Source organism: Bradysia coprophila (genome assembly GCF_014529535.1).
Source record: "Bradysia coprophila strain Holo2 chromosome X unlocalized genomic scaffold, BU_Bcop_v1 contig_173, whole genome shotgun sequence".
Taxonomy (NCBI): Eukaryota; Metazoa; Arthropoda; class Insecta; order Diptera; family Sciaridae; genus Bradysia; species Bradysia coprophila.
The window spans coordinates 2,390,939-2,414,612 of NW_023503302.1; the positions used below are offsets into that span (position 1 = coordinate 2,390,939).

General features: G+C 34.8%; 2 long non-coding RNA genes across 2 annotated transcripts; both read left to right on the forward strand.

Moving 5' to 3' along the window:
- The first annotated feature begins 3,935 nt into the window (after positions 1-3,935).
- Positions 3,936-22,732, forward strand: LOC119068134. Its single transcript, XR_005086093.1, has 3 exons — positions 3,936-3,973; positions 19,754-19,755; positions 22,721-22,732. It is a non-coding gene; the product is annotated as an uncharacterized LOC119068134 (long non-coding RNA).
- LOC119068133 lies at positions 10,474-11,673 on the forward strand. Its single transcript, XR_005086092.1, has 3 exons — positions 10,474-10,591; positions 10,927-11,064; positions 11,564-11,673. It is a non-coding gene; the product is annotated as an uncharacterized LOC119068133 (long non-coding RNA).
- Positions 22,733-23,674: the final 942 nt, after the last annotated feature.

Here is a 23,674-nt window from a genome sequence, read left to right on the forward strand (position 1 = left end):
TAAATCGAAAATTTGACGTAAATCGAAAATTTGACGTAAATCGAAAATTTGACGAAAATTGAAAATTTGACGAAATTTGAAAATTTGACGAAATTCGAAAATTTGACGAAATTTGAAAATTTGACGAAAATCGAAAATTTGACGAAATTCGAAAATTGACGAAATTTGACGAAATTCGAAAATTTGACGAAATTTGACGAAATTCGAAAATTTGACAAAAATCGAAAATTTGACGAAAATCGAAAATTTGACGAAAATTAAAAAATTTGACGAAATTCGAAAATTTGACGAAATTTAACGAAAATCGAAAATTTGACGAAATTCGAAAATTTGACGAAGAAAGTAATTCTCTATCTGCCACCATTCAAGAAATATCTCCAAAACCCCAATTGACCCACCCATTTCCAACTTTCGACATTTTTCGCAAATGCCCTTCTTTTCTACTCGTAAAACTCTGAGACTTTGCCGAAGAAAGTAACTCTCTATCTGCCACCATTCAAGAAATACCTCTAAAAACATAATTGACCCACCCATTTCCAACTTTCGACATTTTTCACATATGCCCCTCTGTTCTACTCGTAAAACTCTGAGACTTTGCCGAAGAAAGTAACTCTCTATCTCTCATAATCGCAAAAATATTAGTCCTTTCATCCTACGCTCGAGTAGCTCAAAATTTGGTCACTCTAATCACTCTAGCTCAAACGAATCTGACCCGATTTTTTTAATTATTTTTTTGTTTGAATCGTGTTACGAATACCTTTCATTTGATGGGTCACACGCCTCTGTAGGTTTCAATACAGCTAAGCTACAGCCGAAAACGCGTTCCCGACCCTCGAAAACCACACTCAGAAACCACTTCGAGGCCAATAAAGAGATTGGCTGACTAGTTTCCGAGATCGACCGTCGATAGATAGACAGATAGACAGATAGACAGATAGAAACATACAGAGTAAGTTGAAAGATTTTGATTGTTTGGAAAACGTTAATTTGGTGCATTTTCTATCAAAATGACCAACTTCAAAACGATGTATCTCCGGCAATTTTAAAGTTACATAGTCGAGTGATAGCTCGTTTTGCTCGTATTTGAAGCGCGAATAAGATAGAATAGGATTTGTGGTGATACAGGCCAAAGGAAAGAAACTTAAATTCTCGCCTATATATAGTTGCCGCGTCTCAAAAAATTTTCTTCGTTCTTTTTTTGGAAGTTAGACTGCGTCAAGTCCTCCGCTATCGCTCCGGACATGATGCATTTCTTAATCACGTAAACCACAAACGTCCGTGCTTCCAAATTTTTATTTTGACGAGTGAAAAAAAAAATTAGAACAACCCTTGAGATGTAAAAATGTAATGACCTCTTTCCGTGGGGCCACACACACATTATTTGTAACTAGCACTGTTACCCGGCCTTTGGCCGGGATGTACTGACATTCGTAACTTCTCTCGTATGCAATTATCCATGTGCTGATATCGTACTGTTATCCGGGAACTACTTATAAACTTCAATGCACTGATACTTCTGATTTCTCAATGATTCCGGTACTGTTTTCAACTAAAAGATAGTTAAATGTGCATAGATTCATTCGTTCTTTTATTCGTACATGTTAAGTAACCTCCCACTGTACGACCACATTTACGAGTGGTGCGAAGAAAACTGTACAATGCATTTAATGCTGAGTGAGATTTTTCCGATGATTTTTTGCTCGAGTCAAAATCCCGGGCAACAACGATTTTACACATACTTTTCCGCACTTGCTTGGAAATAAATGATATTTAATTACTGGCGTCTAATCGTGCATTTTCTTATGACGAAAAAAGGCGTCTCCCTCTCTTTGATTGAGAAACGCGATATTATTGCTTCTTATGACAGATTTTACCTAACCAAACGAAAGCCGTATGTTGGCAAGCGACGACGTGGCTTTGATTTGAGGTGTCAGAACCAAATTTCTTGAAAATCGTTGATTTTGAGCATTTTGGTTAACGAAAATCTGGTTTTTCATGAAATTTCAACTGAAATTTTTCATTGTAAATAATACTCTTTGTTTTGTCTCGAATCGCTCAATTTTTGTTGATATTAATTGTAAGGAAATTCGATTGTGTTTCTAGCCATTGATAATGCCTACGATGTGTAGGCGAAATATTTGGCAATAAAATCAACAAAAATTGAGCGATTCGAGACAAAACAAAGAATTTTCATTCACGCTCATCAACAACCAAAAATTCTATCGTAAATAATACTCCTTCATAATTTATCATTTTTTTTTTTAATTTTTCATTTTCTTTATTATTTTTTGGTTCATTTATTTTAGAACAGTGACATGCTTAACGCTAAGTTTATTAGAGGCTTTGTACTTTTTTATTGACTTTATATTTTTCCTATATAAAGCTTGAATCAAGGTAAATTTTATGAAAAAAAAGTAACAACAAAATAATAAAAATTATATTTTTGAGACTGATTTTTAGTTTTAGCCGCCATCTTAAATTGCGGCGCCGGCTCCTATTTTTGAATTTGCCAGCATCGGAAAAGAGATTTCTTAGAGTTCAATCTAACATATAAAGCAATAAAATTGCCTTTTCTCAAGCAAACCAAGTGAGATGACATAAGCAAATGCACTATTAATTAAAATTTTTAACATTTTTCTATTATGATTGTCAATCACGAAAAGTATATAATGTGCACTTCGTTACAAATGTTGATTTTTGCAGGTCACGTGCTAAGTTTTCATTGGTTAAGTTTAGCATTTTGATCCTAATCACAGAGAATTTCTATTCACGACGGAATTTTAAATAACAGGATTTTTTTTCATTCACACGGTGTTTTTATTTACCAAACTAAACATAATAGATTTCTTTTAAAGATTCGCTATCTGGGACACATCCGGCATTGGAATTTTGTAGTGCTATGTTGATGAGTTGGAATAGGAATTGAATTGATCTTGGTTCGCCAGATATGTCTTTAATTTTTTTGCCGATATCTAAAACAGATTTCTTTGCTTCTTCACACATTGACCATATAGTTACAATTGCATATGGAATGAAAATATTGGCGCTGTCGATGAGTAATTGTCTGTGGTCTCTCCTTTTTTGATTTGCCGTTCTTTCAGGAAGCTTACCAGCAGATATGCATGAAATATCTATTCCGAGAGAATCGTCAGATAGGAATACAGAGAAATTCCTAATAATCGGGAATTTCTAATCATAGGGAATTCCTGATCAACGGGAATTTCATATAATTTCATAATCAAATGGAATGACTGGGATTTATTCAAGGTGAGCTGTGGTGCACCGAGGTGAGCCGTGGTGCACCGAGGTGAGCCGTGGTGCACCGAGGTGAGCCGTGGTGCACGGAGGTGAGCCGTGGTGCACGGAGGTGAGCCGAGGTGAGCCGTGGTGCACCGAGGTGAACCGTGGTGCACCAAGGTGACCCAAGGTGAGATGAGGTGCACCGTGTTTGTGTTTTATATTATAGATAATGATACATGCCATCCGGATGGGATAGCGAATAATTGCTAAACATTTATTGGTTCAAAACGATAGTTTATTAATGCGTAATAGGATATTACTTCCGAGGTTCCAAGTGTGTTTGGTGGCTGCAACGATGTACACACTGAATGACGTGTACGACGTAATCCAAATACGCTATGGTTGAGTGCATATATCTTTAGCCTACAGTTAGTGAGATATCAATTAAGTACATAACTTTCAGAGCGTATTTGCATACTTCGAAGCGTGGTTCAGAAATCACGTTAAAACGGTTGTTCAGACTGAATTTGTTATTGGCCGTAAAAGGCTATTAGTGAGATCTCTAAACAAACGTCAAATAATTTATACTTGCAGCATCCCACGGAAATGATCTCATTATCTGATGATGTGTGGGCGGTAGTTTTGATTTCCGCAGAGCATCGCGAGTAGTAGTTATTTATACTACAAGCACTGTAAAGGGTATTTTATGTTCGAGAAATGGTAAATGCTTCGAGTCGAAGCCGAGAACCTATTTGACCAAAAACAAAACACACATTCTGTGTGTATATAAACGCGTCATCTATACACCTTTATAGTTCAACAAACAGTGATGTTTATACGCGATAAAGTGCGGTTTTTAAGCGAGAAATATAAAATACGTAATTGTTCCTCGCCTCCAAATTCAATTAATTGAACTGTATTTTTATTTAACATTTACGGTCACTCGTAATTTGGAACAAAATCACAACTTTGAACATATTTATCTCCTCCGTTCTCGTTCAAAGTTGTGGTACGGTTCAAAGTTATTCGCTTTGACTACCTACTTAGAAAACATTATTTCTTTATTATTTTGTCCAGCGATTCCAAAAATGCAAAGTACATAAATATTTATTTGTTCATTTTGTATGCCATGATAAAGTCGATTTAAATTCAAATAACGTTCGACAATAATCACACCTATAATTAAATCATTTATTGAATGCGACCAACCTTTAAGTGTGTTGGCACATGTATTAAAAACGAATATATATATAAATGGAAGAAGCTTTTCTATTAACACCTCTAAAACTTAAAATTACATTTGAGTGTGAACAACTGGCTGAAGTAGTTTGTCAGTGTTTCATATGAGTATATTTTGATTACATCCGAATTTCTATAGATGACTAGACACACATATACCACGTAATATACATACGAATATAACTATAAAGAAATGGAATCAATTTTCATTCTATATTCTTCGAATCAAATCCAATTTAAAAGCTTTGAAGCCATGTACTCGAATGTAACCATTCCAATATTATATAGGAATACATCCTAACGTAATGTGTATCTATAAATGGGTATGTGCACGAGTATTGCGAAAATAATGCTTCTGATATATCTCGTCACGTCGATCTTGTGTTACAAATAAGAACCATTCATTTAAGTTTATTGGAATAGAAGGAATATTTATTCCTCATATAGAATGTCAAGGGTGTTTTATGTTTGCAATGGAATGAGGGCCAATAAAGCTTGAAATAATATTATTAAATCTTAAGATCAATTCCACATTTTCCACATTTGAAATTGGTCACATCAATAAATTGAATATAAATAAATTGATATGACATAATATAAAGTCTCGCCGCCCCCGAACCATTTTCATCTTGGGACATTTCCATCTTAAATTAAAATTGTATTGTTCGTTTCCCAAATGAGATGGGAAATTTACGAAAAATCAATTTTCAGTTAGGCACGTTACTGTGCTCCTGAACGTATTTCAGTTTTGGTTAAATCTATCAGAGGGTTGCACGGGCTGAAATATCTATTCCGTCGTTGAGCATTAGTTGCATGACAAAATTTCAGACATTTTATGTAATTAGAGTGTTAGGCTCGTAGACTTACACCATGACATCATAATTATCATGTCTTACATCTTGGGCTTGATACGAACTTCCCGTCAACAGTCATGACAATATCGAGGGGTAACCGACTCGGGTAATTGACTACACACCCTCAAAGGAATTGCCGGAGTATCCGGTAAATAATTGGAATTGACCGGAATTGACTGGAATTGATCGGAATTGATCGGAATTGATCGGAATTGACTGGAAATATGTGGAATTGTAAGGAATTGGAAGTAAATGAGAGTAAATGCTGATAAGTGTGATTATCGGAAAGAAGGACCAGCGAATGCAAAACCACATTATTTCCTTTTTGTTTTAATTTTAAAAGCTCCCGCACAATAAATAACAGTGTACAGTGTTGATCAGTTCCATTTTAGAACAGGTCCAACGTCCTTTTATGTTCAAAATATGCACACTGAAGGATTCTTCTTCAGAGGATTCTTGTGAGTCAGATACAGAAGAGTTTGAGGTGCAACAAGTGAATATTCATCGGGGGAATGTTAGGCTGGGGCATTGCCGATGCGAAATGCTCTAGTTTCAAACCAAATTTACAAAAAAAGGCATCACCGACATCAACCTTTCCAAAAGCCTAAAATCTCACAATTTCGATCACTTGAACGAAACAAAAAATTGAGTGGTTTGGCTTTTGCTGACGTGTGCTGAACAAATCCATTTCCTGTCGAGGTACGAACAACGTTTTGTGCATCGGACAACTGAAATAGACAAAACACAGTAATTTACTTGAAAACAGACACATTTCCCATTCACCATATTAATCAATCGTATAGTCATGGAAAAATTCATGTAATTTCTTTAAAATTTATAAATTATTGGCGACGTTCTTTTCTATCACAACAATCACAGTGATCACAACGACACCAGACGGAACACATGTTGTTGCTGTCATTTACTTTCGTATCCTCGTTTGAGGGGCGAAAGTACTTTCGCTCCTCTGTTGGGAGGCGAAAGTATTTTCGCACCTCTTGTGATGTCGTGGCTAACTGAGAGTTGAATTTTTATACTTTCGCATCTCATTCGGGAAGCGAAAATTACAACTTTCGTAGTTGGTGTAATGAAAAGTTGTTTTCATGCTTCGGGGCCGAAAATGAGGGCAATTTTTCGAATTTTCTCGGGTTTCCGGCCCTCTGCATGAAATAGTCATTTGTGTACCTGTTTTGGACGATTGATTTTAGGCAATTTCGCGGATTGTAGGCCGAACGAAGTGAGGCTTACAAGCGAAAGTGCCTTAAATCAACCGTCCCAAACAGGTGCACATGTGAGTTTTCATGCAGAGGGCCGGAAACCCGAGAAAATTCGAAAAATTGCCCTCATTTTCGGCCCCGAAGCATGAAAACTCACATGTGCACCTGTTTGGGACGGTTGATTTAAGGCACTTTCGCTTGTAAGCCTCACTTCGTTCGGCCTACAATCCGCGAAATTGCCTAAAATCAATCGTCCAAAACAGGTACACAAATGACTAATACACATCTGTTGTGGACGGTTTATTTTAGGTACTTTCGCTTGCCGCCCTCACTTCGTTCGCGCTACAATCCGCGAAATTGCCTAAAATATACCGTCCACAACATATACGTAAATAACTATTGTGCATTCCACAACTGAAATACGACCTATTTTGCCATGATTTTTCATTCAGTTGTCAGTTTTTCCCGAACTATATATCGTGCGGGAAAAAACTTCATTTCTTTACGATTTATAGTGCGGGAAAAGAATTACATGAATTTTTCTATGACTATACGATTGATTAAATTTAATATGGTGAATGTGAAGTGTGTATGTTTTCAAGTAAATTGATGCGTTTTGTCTATTTCAGTTGTCCGATGCACAAAACGTTGTTCGTACCTCGACAGGAAATGACAATTTTTTCAGCACCAGTCCTAATTTTCCATACTCGCTTCGCTCGTAAGGAAAACTTAGGACTGGTGCTGAAAAAATCGTCATTGACTGTCTTGGTACGAAAAATACTATTTATCTAAAATAAACAATGATGTGCGATGTGAAATCATTTTAAACAAAACTGCAGTCAATTGGACGGTTTAATCTAAATTGAAATTGAAAAATCTCTTCTAAAAGTATGAGTAAAAATTAAAGATTCTAACAAAATGAGTCACAAATGTAGGACAACATAGTTGTTCCAAATTTTATCTTGATATAGTCTGACGATTCTTTTTCCAAAATGCTCAAGGGTTTAACTTTGACTTTAAATTTATATCTACAGCCTAAGACAGTCAAAAAAGTGCATTTTTATTCTATACGTGTTTCATCGATTTCAGCTGTTTTGCCATTGTAATTTGTATTGTTAAAACAGCTGAAATCGATAAACACGAAAATCATAAAAATGCACTTTTTTGACTGTCCTTGGCTGTATTTGAAAATATCGAGCAATTATTTCGAAAATTCAAATTCGTGGAATTGAAGGAATTGATTGGAATTGAAGGGCGAATCCGGCAAGTAGTGGTGTTAATCCGTTAATTAAAGAAATAAAAGGAATTAAGAGCAATTAAAATGAATTGACAGGAAGTACCTTTAGAAATTGAAAGGGTATTGAAAGGGAATTGAAAGGAAATTGAAGGGAATTGAACGGAATTGAACGGAATTGAACGGAATTGAACGGAATTGAAAGGAAATAGAGCGAATCCGGCAATTAGACGAGTTGGTCCGGTAATTGAGGTAATTAAACGGAATTGAAAGGAATTAGAAATTGATTTGCCACCATTTTGGCCAGTCGGTTACCCCTCGGACAATATATACTTGAACCAGTCAAGCGTGGAGCAGTGTATAATATTTATTTATGCAATTCCGGGACGAAGTGACCCTTTTCTATGCCAAAGCACGAAAACATACATTATGACACAAAAACCATATTGTCTGGCCACTGTCGCAAATTGGTTGTGATGAAAGTTCATGGTTTGACCGTCGAAACTGATCGCCAGCGCCAATGTCAACATTTTCTTTTTGATTTTTCACTTCAATGATCTATTGAAATTGAGATATAGACTCAATAAACTAATTTATTCAACGTATACTACATGCCTGAAACATAAATAGTTTCACAAATTGTGTATTCACTGAGCGTCATAGAACTGAAACGTCATTCTTCTTCTTCTTAAAATGGCGAAAATCACAACCCATCCTGAGAGACTTTAGTGCAATGCAAAATTACAACGAAAAGTCAGTTAAGATCTGCCACGTCTCAACAGGCAGCGGAATCATGAAAAGGTTTTTTTGTTTTTTGGGATTTTATAATAATTTTATTTTTGAGCGAGTTTTTCGGCAAATATTTCGTTTCCATTTATCAGACATATTCATTGCCACAACCGTCAAACTAGAAAATATCACAGTTCAGATTAAGTGGCAAGGAATATGTCTGCCAAATGGATACGAAATATATGCCGAAAAACATAAACAATCGAATCTTTTGATCAAGCACGAGAAACTCGCCCAAAAATTGAAGCTTTTTCGCACTCTAAAACTGCGTGCAATAATCTTCTTCATTACGCTATTAAAAACAGACAAAAAACTGTTCAATGCCGTCCCGGAATTGCATAATAGTTATTTATGCAATTCAGTGATGATATTTGTAACTTACGCCGCCTGTGATCAATGTCGTATGAACGTATTTCATCGCACTAATGCAGTAAAGGATTTGCAAGGGATTCAAAATATTTGTAAATATTTGTTTGCATATGGAACGAGTGGAACGAGAGGAACGAAGGAATAAAGCTAAACGTAAAATTTTAAAATGCGGTACGTTTAGCATAATGTGACTGCATTCGTGCCAACTAACTATTAGTGCTTTCATTTAGCACCTGATTTCATCTCAATTATAATTGTACGAACTGCATCAGGATATAAAATTAGACTATGATACCCGGCAGTTCCGTATACAGCAGTATGCTGGCGAATATTTTCGAATGCTTATTTATACTGTTTTTGTATGGAGAAAGGTCGAAAATAGGTGTATTTATGTACAGTAGTGCGATCAAAGTAGTACGCAAATGGATTTTCATATATACTTTTGCGCACTAGTGCGTAAAAGTGACGTTTAGAAAAATGAAGTTCCCATTAAAATAGCTATTATACACTGTACATTTTCTATTATTTGTTTGTGTACTTTTTGTACTTTTTCGTCGATTTTTTTTTCGCTCGGGTATTAATAAAGCGAAGCCAAGTAGGACAAGCTTACGAAGTGTCCTAAAAAGATCCGCTTTCATCAGTTGTCACAATTGACTTTTTTGCGCCCGAAGATTATACCGAGGTCTTACGCTTTGTTTTTTCTTTTATTTCTTTTTGTTTAATACCAAGGTTATTCATTGAAATCGATGACTATTTCACTATTTTCCGATAAAACTGCGATGCATGCATAATGTAATGTATACTCAAAATTAAATATAAAAACTCGTCGACTGAACAGAGATTGATTAGGGCGACAAAGAATGGCTCTTTGTTCTATAAGTATAAGAAGATGATAAGAAACTTTCGAAAAATGTCCAGAGAATTCACATTACATTTCTACTTTGAACAAAAAAATCCGTCCCATAATATGGAAGACTGAGCACTGTTACAATCAATAGTTTTTTTTTTTTGTTGATATAAGTGTTTGTGCTAGTGGATTGCAATTGAACCCTTATACTCATTTTGATGTGCAGTTATAAATTCATTTATTGAAAGAACTGTTTTACAAGGAACATCTTGTTCGATAGATTACTGGCTGAGTCAGAGCAACACGATGCTATACAAACTATGAGGTCAGTGTGATGTTCGTTGATAGGTAGTACTCACCATTAGATGATTCAAAGTTCAAATCTGTGTGCGGTTGAGTTTTGAACTCTCACACTGGCAACTCAATCGATTAGTGGAAACCAGATGATTTAACAACTAAGCTATTGAGCTGTTACAACGTCACACTTTTAATATTACACTCATAATGTGCCATTGATTGCAACGCAGTTTCCCCATATGCTACAGAAATTAGTGTGACCGATTGGTTGTTTACAGCTTTATTTAATTAAAACAATTTTTCTCGGTTTGATTATGTAAATGAGTTTTGTCAAACGAATCAATTGTAACCGTTATATGTGATGTTGATGTATACTGAAAATGACTATAAATAAAGACGTTTTATGAAGCACTCAATCAATTCAGTTTTGTCTACAAAGTTGCAAATATCAGAATGAACCTCAAAGTAGTGATTAGTTTGGCAGTGCTTTTGTTGGGGGTTTTGGGTATGGAACGAAAGAGTGCAATGGTTATTTGTTTGCGAAGGGATGAAAATCGGAAATTCCAACAAGGGCGAAATTCGCTAGAGTTGGAATTTCCTATTTCTCCCCGAGGTGAACACATAATTTTTCATCGGTGCGTGGCTTGAATAACCGCTTTTATCCACGAAATAAACACATCAATTTGTTTCACATTTTTCGAAAGCCGCACGGATCCTTTTTTCAAAACGCAGGCGAGGAAATATTCATTATCTCACTTCAGCTGAAACTTCGAAACCCTTGTTTTCCTCTAGGTTAATAAATAACTATTCTTCTTAATATATTTTTCCATTCCGTTTCAGGTGCAGTAAACGCAGAAGATGAAGAAGTTTTTACTACTACTACTGATACTACTACTACTACCACCACCACCTCTGAAGAAAGTTCAGAAACTGAAACTCCAATAGAGGAACTGAAGCGTAGACAAATGGGTGCTTTCGGTAAGAACACAATCTCATTACGAACTCCCAAATACGGTGATTTAACCGAATCCATTTTAAGGCTTTTCATTAAAAATAAAAACTCGGCGGATATTTCCCACTATTATAAGATTTGTGATCGGTTTTAAAGTGTCTCGAATTAAACCACGACCTGCACTGCCGTGGCCAAAACACTGTATCGACAACTGTAAGCTTCTTTTGTATTGAATACCACCAAAATATTCCACTTTTGAAAATGGAATCCGAAAGAAGCTCACAGCTTTCGAAAGCACTCTAAAGCACTCCAATGCGAAACGAAAGTTGGAAAAATGAAACGAAAATGTCAGTCGCTTTAATTTCTTTAATTGTCATTTCAAACATAATACATCTGATAATGATGTAACAAAGCGTAACTTTTGTAGTCGTTCCTTCGGACTATCTTACTCATTCCGGTTCCCGAAAGACTGCTACTTATGTCGATTTAAAAAAAAAAACTAATTTTTGTGCTATCCCTTCACAGCACGAGCCATGTGAACCGGAACAAGTTGGGGAATATAGAAATACCATCGTTGAATTTATTCGAATTTACAAACGAAGCGAATTAAAATAAGATGAAAAGTCGGTAAATTACTTGGTGTTTTGATTTTCAATATTAAATTTAAACAAAACAGTGAGCATGTGTTGCCAATCTCTCCATGAATTATTTCGTAAATTTGAATTAAAATGGCTCCGAAATTGCTCCTTATCCTTTTTGAGTGCTTTGCGCACAACAGTATCAATTTTCAAAAAATATTCTAATTTCCAGAATTTCCAGAAAAACCCAACGTACATCCGAAATTATAGTCTTACTTATGAAGTATGTACTTATAAAAGATTTTGGAATAGTCATACTCGTTTACACTATTGATACTCGTTTACTGCCGACAGGTACGTACAAGATCCTGGTTAAATGAAAAATTGTATTATATCTACTACACAGCCCGTGTAAAAATCCCAAAGACGTTCGGACAAAATAACTTTCGGACAATATAACCCCGGACAAAATAACCCCGGACAAAATAACTACGAAACACATATTTTAAAAACAAATTGTGAATAACACCCGCTAGCAGAATATATGGCGTAGGGTCAGTGTACCAATCACCGGATATATATGAGTATTAGTACTATTATAAGAAAACAAATATTTTAGAATCTTTTTATGTTATTTACTTCGACCACCAGTGTACATAACACTTTCACAGATCTATTATATATCTCCGACCATATTCGAGTATACTGAGTATATTCGAGTATATTTTCGAGTATGTATCGACTATAATCGAGAACATCGATTAAATTCGAGAACATCGACTACATTCGAAAACATCGCATATTCTAGAACATCGACTATATTCGATGACATCGACTATATTCGAGGATGCCGGATATATTTGAGCACATCGACAATATTCTTGACCATCGATAATATTTGAATACATCGACCATATGCGAGGACGTCGACTATATTCGAGGACATCCACTATATTATATGACATCGACTATATTTTTTTTTCTTGGGAGATTTATATGTCAATGAACATGAATAACTTCTTCTTTAATTATGTGGCCGGGGTATGTAAAAGAATGCAGTCAGAAAACTGAACTTTTCAGATCAGCTTTTTCAAGTTTAGGTTGGGGGGAAAATGTTCTACTGAAACAATCTTCTTTAACTTATCGATAGGTGTCAACACAAACAACTGACCCTTATCATCAAAAAAGTTCAATACCGTGCGAACATCAAATAGTGTACAGTGTACAGTACACCCGTAAACAATTGGGACTTCTTTTGAAAATCGAGAAAAATTTTGATTCGCTGCTTTTGCGAAATTGTGACTCCACCGCTATTATCCGTGGAGTGTGTGTTGTTGTTTCTGTTGAGGCTATTTTAGGTTATAAGTCTACCTGTCTCACGTGATGTTTACTTTCGAACGTAATTACTCTACTGTTTTACAGAATTACATGCAACACAACACAGCAGCTGTACAGACAATAATAAATTCTAATTTTATTTTCCGATTTTAACGATTATTTTAAGAGTGAATAATGCTGTTAATGAAATATTCTTAAATTTGTGCTGCATTTTATAGTGCATTGTGAAAAGTGCACGCGAGAATATTTGCCAGCGCAATAAACTGTTGAAAGTGATACTTTTTATGGGTTTCGTATTGCACAATGGTGCTTTCATTTTAGTAGCTGTAAAGGACCATTTATAAAACACATCCAATGGTAGAGGGGGAGAAATTTTCGCGAAAACCAAACTGTACATACAATGTGGGGTATCTGATGGGACATCAAATGAAACACATCGTTGTTGAAATTGTTGTCGTTGAATACGAAATTGTAAAATTGTTATATCGTCCATGAGATCGATGAAATTATCGACCAGACATGAATGTGTGTTATGATTTGCAAAGAACAAAGAAAATTCACATTTCCAGCATGTTCGCGGGCAATACAAAATCAAATATTCTATTTTTGAGAATAGTTTCTTTTATACTGAATTAGGGTCAACATACCTTGTATGTAGATTTAGTTCTAGAATTGAACGACATTACAATCATGTGTAACGAGTCATCAGTATGTGATGTATGTCATTTATGAAAAACCCCTCTAATGTGTTAAGTAAACCGTGGATTAAAGAAAATTACTAGCTATTGTATTTGTAGACTGTATTTGCCATTTTCTTGTAGTTTCATACATTTTCATTGATGGTTTTCCGAGTAGTGGTTATAGCTGTTCCATTTCATTAGCAAAGTATACGGGATTATTCGTTTGTGAAATGTTCGGAATTGGGGTAACGTTTTTGGACCAAAAAACGTTATTGGTGGTACTAGTCAGTACATACGAAAACGTTTATGAATGTTGTTTCGATAGATTGCAGAGCTAGGGTATCATCACCTGCAGCTTCTATTTACAGATTTTTTTTCTATAATTATAATTCCTGCACTCGCTCTCGGCTCGTTATACAATATGTTTCTACTTACAAAATAACTGATATCGCTGAGGGTGACGTCCTCAACGCAGAACTTTTATCAACAAAAAATTGACCCAAAAAATTAAAAAAGTAAAATTTTAGAAAAACATTGCGTCACAAAGTGGCAGATGATTCAGGACAAATTTATGCCTATTTTAACTATTTTCCTAACAGTAGTTTCCTCAACATCTATCACTTTGTGAGGCGCAGAATACGTCTCCCTCAGCGATATCAGTTATTTTGTTAGTAGAAACAAGGACTTGTGTCACACTTTCACACTTTAGAGTTTTTTTTGGCGGATATCAGTTCTTTTGGAAGTTTAGGGGTAAGAAGGGTCACAAGTTTTGTAAGCCTCCCCGTTCTCATGTCGACAACATCTCAAATCCAACAAAAGATCCGATGGAAGTTGAGAGGTGAAAGAGGAATCATTTTTCATCCCAAAATTGAGGAACCAACCTCGGAACACCTCACCTATATCGAAAATAACCCAAATCCATCGAAAAATCCTATGGAAGTTAAGAAGTGCCAGAAGGAATCATCTCTCAACCCAAAAATTAGGAACCAGCCTCGGAATACCTCACTTATATCAACAATAGCCCAAATCCATCAAAACACTTTTTCCAACATTTACCAATCATAATTCATAATTACTAGCTGAAAAAAATTCTGACACACACATACACACACACACACACACACTACTCTCAAACACACACAAAACATGCTGTTATTATGGTGTTGTGTGGAAACTTCCGGAAGCCCTAGCTCCCGAAAACGTTTGCGTACATCCATTTTTAAAATCTTATTTTGATCTATGGCCCGAGATTGACCTATAACCAAAATTTCAGGAAAGACTAACGTAGTCAATTTGAGTTATCTGAAAATACTTTGTTTATAGAAGAAGAAGGATTTTGAAATTCAATATATCGGCCAAATCTTACATTAACGTGAGATAGCTCGTTGAACTCGTATGGATGCCTAGATTGCAAATAAATGTTTGGGGGTCGTTCGAGTTAAGAGTGGGAAGTCAAATAGTGGCTATAAATATGATCATTAGTCCGTAAAAAATTTGTAGTAGAGGACGTGCGTCACGCCCTCTCACTAACTAAGTATAGTCGTTATTAAAAAATCATTATGCAGAAAAGACAGTAAGTGGAAGTAAAACGTCTGAGGAAGATTTTGATATACATTTCCGGGATTTTCTACATTCAAATATTTGAAATAAATTCTATGAATGGACCTAAACTTTGAGGACATAGAAAATGGTACTATTTGTTCAATTTACTAAGTAGACTGGGATATGCATGGCCAAATTGACGCTTATTAAAAATAGAAAAAAAAAGAAGATCACCGAAATACAGTTTCAGTTGGTGGTTCCTTTCCCGGAATCAATGGGTTTATTGTTACAGATAATATTATATTTGCTTATCAGCAAAGAACAGTGTTCACAGAAAAAAAATGAGGAAAGTTTCCCAACAAAGTGATTACAATAATTTTATACAAAATACTTTCATCGTAACAACAAACATATAAGTACAATATTAAGGATATGGTAAATTGAAAAAGTGCATTTTCATAATCTACCACATTTTTAAATCTTCCATCCTTAAGCATAATTAATTTAAATTTTTCTCTTCGGCTTTTACGAAAAAGGCAATATCGTGTTCAAATATTTTCATTTTAAATTATAATTTTATACAAAAGCAAAAGCAAAGAAAAAATCTAAAAAAATGAGAAGAAAACGAAATATAAAATTGGAATATTTTCTATCTTTTCATACACAATGAGGAGCATAAAAGAGTATAATGTACGCTTAATATATTGAGAAAATAATATTGCAGAAACTGAGGATAGGAATGGTTTTTAGAAAAATATTTTTGGGGAGGATTTAGGGATAATCTACTTTAAATAAGAAAAGAGAAAGAGATTCAAGTGGCAATAAAATTATGCCATACATTTTCAAGTGATCATATTAAATCGTTTGTTTTCATTTTTTGTCGGTTTTTAGAACGGTTTTGATGGAAATGGAAGAAAAATTCGGTTGTAATGTGGGGATTTAGGTTCTGTTGCTATTTATGTCGAATTTTTCACTTGAATTTCAAGGATAGTTTTTATGTATTCATATAAGAAAGGTCGACTGGAGTTAGAGGACGAAGAGTCATGAATTAGAATGGAAATGTTGTAAGAGTCTGTCTGTACTCGGAACTAATCAATGGGAATTATGATCACGTTAGTAATTGTCCTACCCTGATAAATCTAAAAAAATTACATTTATGGGGTAATCATCATGTTGTGCAGCGCTCGATTGCCGACAGCACTGATACATGTCAATCTGGTTCTGGTAAAGTATTGCCAGAGAAATCGATGAAGTGGTGCCCGGAAGAAGGCAAACGTCAGATGAATCAAAGCGAGCCGGCGAATAAATAAGTTGTTGTGGCCGAAAGCTAACGTTAAAATCATAAGTTATCCGCGAAAATAAGTTGTAAATTATCCGAGTAGAGAATTAAGAAAGTAGAAAATTAAGCGCTCGACTGAGCAAATTTCGTATTGTTGGCGCGTGTGTGCTGTTGATAGTTTAATCTGGTCAAATTGGTTGAACCTGCTAGGAGAGGTAAAAGGCTGAAGATGTTTTACGTTGTTGTACGGTGCTCATGAAAGAATGAAATTTGTTTTAGGCTTTAGTTCAATTAGCATCGACAAGACGTGGTGTAGAGTTTGTACAGCCGCAGAGCTGTAAAGGTAATTTTTTGGTCTCCTGACCGATTGATTGATTAGGCTAATTTGGGGTTCTGATGACCAATTATAGATTACACACGCAAATACACACACACGTGCGGTTTATACGGATTCATTTTATCGAAGGGAAAGTAAACGTAAGGAGAATTGTACTTGGAATATTAGATAGATTCTCATGCGAAAATTGTTCTTTTCAGCAATTTGAAGTGTTTTTTCATCATAAATAAAGTTGTTAAACGAACTGCGTTGTTTGGTGACATCACTCTCAAAACCACATTCCCTCAAGATAACAGCCGTTGGAGGTTCCCAACACATCAGATATTTCGAGTGGGATTCCGAAGTCCGAGGAATAACGAGCGATCATTTTTAAATGGTGAATCAGGACCCGCGAATTGAACTTACGAAATAAAATTTTAACATTGAAATACGGCGAGTTTTGTGAATAAAGTTTTTAGGCTCTACAATGGGATCAGAAATTTTATTCTTTGAAATCGGACTGTGTGTATTTCTACAATGGACAACCTTTCGACGGGCCACAAAATTTGGAATGTCCACTCTATATATTACAAATGTTTTAGTTTTGAAGCATTTTTCATCAGATTTCGAATTGACAAACGATAATTGTGCTGCCTACCGTAATGGCGTATTTAATTCAAGTTTCACTGAAAATTGTGAAATGTTCCAGTTTAATACTTGAATATTACTGAATCGTTTATGTCCCCATTCCGATCATCATCCAGTCAAGGAGACGTGTAATATGTGTAGACTCTGATTTTTCCGAGTAACTCTAACCTCTTATCAAAAACGTAATTTGAATCGTATACCAGTTGCAGTTTTCAATAAACTATTCAAATCTTTTTATTCAATTTGTTCATGCTAGTTTTATGTTGCTAGATAACTTACCATTCATAATAAAACATTTCCACAAATTACTGCACTTATTCTCATTACTCATAGTAGTATGAAGAAATATGGTTGGTGTGTTGTAAAACACTGTTGTATGCAAAATTCAGTGCCGAACTGGTGAAAACTTGGTAAAATTCATTTTTTTATCAGAAGTCACCCTTTGTACCTTTATTTATTTGACTAACACGGAACGAAAGTAAATATCATAGCATGTGACAAGTGCAGTTATGCTGCCGTAAGCGACAAATACACAGTTTGAATATTATTTAAATTGAACTGCATTCTGCACACTTAAAGTTTCAGTTGAATCAATTTCGAAAATGAAACAAATTAATTACGTTGATAGTAACATGAGATTTTGACTTCGATTACCTCATTTGCACGGTAATTAATTAACGTTACACATGAGATTTGCTTCATGTAAACTGAATATTGGCTGGCGACGGGAAACTTCCGTTCAGCGACTGAACTTTAACTATTTTTCTGTATTCCAAAGTAGCGGAAAGTTATTTTTTCTACGAAGGACTCAACTTGTCGTCGAAACATTTTTTTTTTCTACGTGACCATTGAACACCACACGTTTCGAATAAAACACAATCATCAGTCACAGTTGTGAAATGTTGAATTTACATGTATTCGGAATGTTATGCATGAGTTTGAAATGAAAAAAGTTTTGCTTTTTCGGTTGTCGAACGGGATAAAATTTTAAACAAAAGTTCGCGTGGATAGAACGTTTTTTCGATCCGCCCGAAACCGTGTATCGATGGTCGGTTCCGGCTCTGAATGATATACCTACTTACAGAATGTATTGCACAACTGAATAACATCTCATACTGACCTATATTATTTGTATTCCGAATCGTATTCAAATGCTGAGTATGTCTACCTACCTACCAAATATACGAGGAAAAAACACTTTAAGTAGAAAACAGTACAAAACAGATTTTCATTTCCTTTCTTTATGCTTGCACATTTTCAAAATTGAATACTTACCAATTGAGGCATTTCCCTTTATCTGGTCCCACTTCTCTTACATATCATGGGCGCGCGTTAGCCTCCGTGACGCAAGTCCCATTACAAGAAAAAAAAATCTAATTATTTTGTCGGAGCCACTGTCTCCAATTGTACAGCCAATTTGGAATTGCTCCTATTTTGTTAGAAATAATTTTAAAATTTGTTTTAGGAATTTCGGCAGTTTTTTTTCCTGATATTTTGTAATTATTGAGTTGGTAGTAGGTTGTCCTATCACTCCAAATAGTTCATAATCTTCACTGCATTACAAGGACAGGGGACCATCTAAATTTTTTGAAACCTTAAGAAATCGCTTTTCGCAAGAAACTTTGTTCGTAAAATTTTATCTCACGCACTATGCAAGTTAAGGGATGACAATAAATTGATTTATTAAAAAAGTTGCTCCCACCTCTAAGTTACCGACAGTATGTGGTCTACAGCTTTGGTCGGGTAGAATCGATTATTGAGTTCGTTGAGGAGAGCAAACTTGTCAAAGGAAGTGATATAAATAAGAACATTGAGCAGCAAGTATACAATTATCTGTGATTTGTTTTCATCTTTTCGTACACCTCTCAGCCGGTTTCACCAATTAATTGTTTGTCGATTTTGAAATCCAACGGCAAAGAAACAGCACCAACAATTGTGGGAATATGAACAGGACTGCGTCACTTTTTTTCTATTTAAATGGCTTTCGACTGCATCCCGTAATACAGACATTATAGTTGGAAAGACCAACTGTAACAGAATACAATTTTTTTGCTCCTTTTCAAAAATAGAGAAAAAAAGAGAAAAACGAAGATAAAGAACATATTTGCATAGAGCATGAGATCAGAGCTTTAATGGTATGGAGTCGACGGTAAAGTTAGATTCAGATGAGAAGAATTATTTTGTTTCTGTGTAACATTGGCCGACTATTTTGTATGCAAATAGTGCTAACAGAAAACTTTTCCGTAGTTTTTGTATAATTCTTTTTTTGTTGTTGTTGTTGGCTTTTACCATAAAACTCCGGTAGTGTAAATGTTTGCGGAACTATATGAAAAGGAGTTTACATCGGTGGAAGTATGGGGTACATATTTACTTTGAGGTTCTTTTCGCCATCTTGCATTTACTTGTAGATATTGTTAATTTTATGGAATTGTCTAGAACGCCAAAGGCGAGGTCGGTAAACACGCCAAGCATTATTTCCATCATTTGTCCCATCGACATAATTGTGTACTATACATTCCCGTAAGTGTAAGACTTGTCATTTGTAAATGAAATAGATTTTTTCTTGTGTGACTACTGTCTTTGTCCTTAGCACAGAATCATATTAAATTTTCATACAATTTAAAGCTTAAAGTATCCACGTAAATCGGACATTATCTCCGTTTGTCGAATGAATTAAATTAATCTCATTTAGCTATGCAATTCAAAATGTGCCTGATTATCAGAACATTTTGATATATCCAATTTTAATTAATTTAAATTCGCTAAAACTCCTAACCACGCATATATTCATTAAACCAAACTGACTAATACTGTCGGTAAATTAATACAAAAGTATCTAATGTGATGTACATTTAATAACAATTTTGATAGTTCGATATATGATTGAATCCCAAATGATTGGGAAAATGTTTTTATTTTTGCAAAAAATAATAATAAAAAATCCAGGCAGCTCTCTCAATTTTTCAAACAAAAGCAATTAATCAAATTGAAATGTGCTCAACTTCCGGTACCTATACAGTATACATGTGTGTAAGCACTCGCCTTTTTGAATTATTTTGTGAATGCGCTAATGAAATCAATTTTTTATTTCCAATCATGTTCTGTATGAAAACATTGTTTGTTAGATTAGCTTTTGGAAATAATCGAGGTTCATGCAACAGTTTTGTGGGCGGGTGTACACAATGTATGTTGTAAGCACCTACATCCTTTTCCTTTTATTTTACTGTCTATTATATCTACGCGGTCTATGTTATATTTGTGTACAGTGCGATGTACAATGTATGCATGATATGTACGAAAGAGGCATTAATTCTAAACTAGATAAGTATTCAATGAAAATTTATCATTTTGGATAGAAACACCGTAAACTATTGAACATTCGTTTCATTAGCCGGTTAAATGAGCATAATACTGAATTGGATTGAAAACTGAATCATCAGTACAAATTATTAAATGAATTATCGACTGTATTAGGAAAATTGTTTTTTTTTTCATTTGCCCGGTATGGTATTCTTGCAATAAGCATTCGCTTTGTCTATAATTCCAGGCCGATGCTACATCCAGATACCTAAGTCAACAAATTTTGTTTCACCGTTTGTTGTTAGAATAGGGAAATTGTAGAGTCAAATTGAGCTTATACATTTGTTACACTACACATAGGGCAATAGATGGTGAGCTGGATTTGTTTCAAAATGTAATGTTTTTTCTTAACAACCTAGACATAAATATTGTTTTATCCTTTATCGAAAGCTTTCATAGAAGCAACACGAAGCTGCATATCCAGGAAAATCCATTTTTTGTTACACTATTCAGACAATAGAAAACTGCAAGAGTGGTAATACTTTGCATTATGTTTTGTTGCAGCAACTTACAGAAGAAACGGGATAACTAGGCATGGGCGATAATGATAATGATTATCGATAATTATCGATAATAGATAATTATCGACTTTTTTTATCGAAAACTATCAAAAGAAATATCGATAATCGATAATTATTGATAATTTGATAATTATCAAGATATCGATAATTCGATATATCGATATTTCGGTCCGAAATCCGATATTTATCAATATATTCCGATAAATCGGTATATTATCATGAATTTTCAAATATCGAAATTTGATAATTATCGATAATTATTAAATTATCGATAACGATATGATTATCGATAATTTCTTTCGATTGATATTATCTATAATTTTGAACGTCTCCCATCCCTAGGGATAACTTACATACATTTACACATGCGAAGTCACCTAATGCGATTGATGTTTATTTTATTTCACTCTCTGATATTACAATGGACGTTTTAAGTAATTTTCAGTAAAAGTAAATTTGAATTTAGTCTCTTTGGCGTAGCTACGTATAACAACAGTAACTCTAGCTACACATAGCTCTAGCTAGAGTAACTCTAGCTACACGCGAAAGAGACCTAACCTAATTCAAATTTCAAACTAGACAAAAGAAGAAAGTAAATTTTGAATTAGGTCTCTCTCGCGGGGCCATGTTTAGCTAGAGTAAGGACTCCAACTTTGTATGAAAAATAACGAAATTATGTGATAGGTGTATAGTAATTTCTTGAGGTTAGCTGCAGATATTGTCATAGATATTAATTACATAACGCAAAAATGGACTTTCTCAAAAACCTCCACTGCAATGCTACCACACAACAATGGCTACAAAAATAGAGGTGAAGTTTCTTCAATATACTGGTTGTCTAAGGAGCCGTTCATAAATTGCGTTACACTAAAATCTCCATTATCACGAACCTCTTGGAAGAATACAGCGACTGTCAAGCAATCTCTTGCGTTACGTAATTTTTGAATGGCCCCTTTAGTCAAATAAGGAGGTTTCACCAAGAAATAATCGAACTTTCAAAAAGGATACCAATTTCACAATCATTTTAATTCCGAAAAATTCGCCACCAGTCAATCCCCTTTCACGTTAGTTTGAGTGTAATTCCGAACATGCAATGCACTTTTTAAGTTATTTTAGACACATCTTCAGTGTAATTCCGTTAAATCCGGGAAAATCGTGTCATTTTATTTATAAGTGCAATTATTATGCATTGTCGAAATAAATTAACAGAATTTCCATTTATAATATATGTACAAGATTTCAAGATCCAATTCACTAAGTCAACTTGTTCAGAACGACTAGCATACACACTGAAGTAGCATATAACATGAAAAACTTTCGAAATTCCACAACTCTTTTACTCGTAATAAAGGATCAACACGCAAGCACAACAAAAAGTAAGTGGTTTTGTTTTCTTCTATTAAGTTTCTTTTTTGTGTAGTGTAAAACATAACTATTGCCATAGAAGACAATAACATTAAAAGTAACAGGCAACGTCGAACGTAAAAATGTGCATGGTGCACGAAATAAAATTGTTCCATCGAATGAGGAAAAATCCTGATATTTAAGAAAACTTTTGCAGATTATTGGACACGGGTGGAGGATTGTATATTCGAAGGTTGGTAATGCTTTAGGTACGTTATGAAATAGTTCAATCGTCTGTAATGGTAATGGTAATGGCAAACGACATTTACATTTTGTATGTCACACAGAAACCAGATGCAATTTGGAACTTTCAATGAACCCCATTAACATCACGAAAATAGAAAATGGGTAATCGATTCATCGGAACTTAAGACTTTTAAAATAATAAAATTGAAAGTATTGAATGGACGGTGGACTTTAATGACGGCTCTATATTATTGACGAAATTGGTGAGGATGTGTGTGGAATGTGATTGGTAGTCCTTATTTAATGTTTTCTCTCTAGAAAATGCGAAAGAAATCTTGAATACTAGTCCAACGAAGGTATACTTTCAGGCCCGAACTGGCTATACTGGGCGATCGGGCAAAGCCCGATGCGCCTTTTGCCTTTTGGCGCTCTTCAGACCAATAAAGTTTATTTAGGCACCTTTTTCAGCCAATTCGCCCGATGCGCCTTTTGGTAGCCAGTCCGGCCCTGTATACTTTACTTTTTTATCCGGATGAAATAGTTACACACAGCGTGATAGTGGTAAAACCGTATATGAGCAATTTTGTTGGTATGAAAAACAGCTGAAGCTCATTCATGTTTAGACTTTACTGACGTCTCCTAAAGGCCTATTTTCAGAATTTAGAGAATTTTCGATTTTCTTGAACTATTGAAATTCCCGAAAATGTTGAAAATTCTCGAAAAAAAAATCATGAAAATACACTCTGCGTTCCTTGCACTTGCATGTTATAGGAAAACGCATGTG